Raw genomic sequence first — 1207 nt, forward strand, 5'->3', positions numbered from 1 at the left:
ATGCTCACACAAACCTGACTGGAAAGCACAAAATTCGCATATGCTTCTCACCTCCAATGTGTACGTACACACACACACACACACACACACACACACACACACACCCTCCTCATATCTCTGTCGTGCACTAGAGAGGTTGGTCCCTTACAGCTTTGCACACACACTGGTGGATGAGTCACTACCCCTGAAGCCTGTAGTTTCCACTGTGGTTCACTGCTGGTGTATGTGCTGTAGGTGCCAACAGCATGCATCTACGATTTTCCTATTGTACAGAGTAGTTTTACTACCCTAAATATCTTTTGTTCTCTGACCACTCACCCTTCCCTCCCCTATAATTCCTGTCAATCAACGATCTATTCATTACCGTCATAGTTTTGCCTCTTCCAGAATGTCACACAGTTGAAATCATGCTATATGTGACTTACTCGGATCTCTTTTTTCACCTAGTCATATGCATTTAACTTTCTTCCATGTCTATTCCCAGCTTGGTAGCACATCATTTTCTTAGCTAATATTCTGTTTGTGTGGATGTACCAGAGTTTATGTATTCATTCACCCACTAAAAAACACTTTATCTGCTTGTAAGTCTTGACAATTATGAATAAGCCCAGTGTGCGTATTCATACGCCACTTTTATAGGGACCTATTTTCATTCCACTTGAGTTAATACAAAGTAGCGAGACTGTGGGATCACGGTGTGAGAATATGTTAGATTTTGATTAGAAACTTCCAAATTGTCTTCCAATGTGGCTGTACCATTAGTGCATTCCCGCAGCCATGAGTGGGATTTCCTTTTGCTCAACATCCTCACCGGTGCTTGGTGCTATTATTGTTCTGTATTTTCTCCATTCCAATAAGCGTGTAGTGATTTCTCAGTGTTGCTTTAATTGCAATTGATATGTTTGTTTGTCTTCTTTGATGAGGCTTCTGTTAACATCTTGGGCCCACTTTTTAAATCAAACTGTCCAACTCTTGTTGCATAGGTCCTGCTTTACCTTGGTCTTAACCATCCAGCAGAAAGTATAAAAATGAAATATAAGAAGTAAAGCCATGATGTTATGTTGAGCTGTAGGGGACTCAGGTCAACAATTTCTGATGTTGCCAGTCAAGCGGAAGACCCAATACTATTATGGGCTACTGGACTCTTTTAAAATATTTTGCTGAGTTTACACACCTATAATGTTCAAATAACTGAAAAAAGAGGATA

The sequence above is a fragment of the Octodon degus genome, unplaced genomic scaffold (genome assembly GCF_000260255.1).
Source record: "Octodon degus isolate 3935 unplaced genomic scaffold, OctDeg1.0 scaffold00178, whole genome shotgun sequence".
NCBI classification, from domain to species: domain Eukaryota; kingdom Metazoa; phylum Chordata; class Mammalia; order Rodentia; family Octodontidae; genus Octodon; species Octodon degus.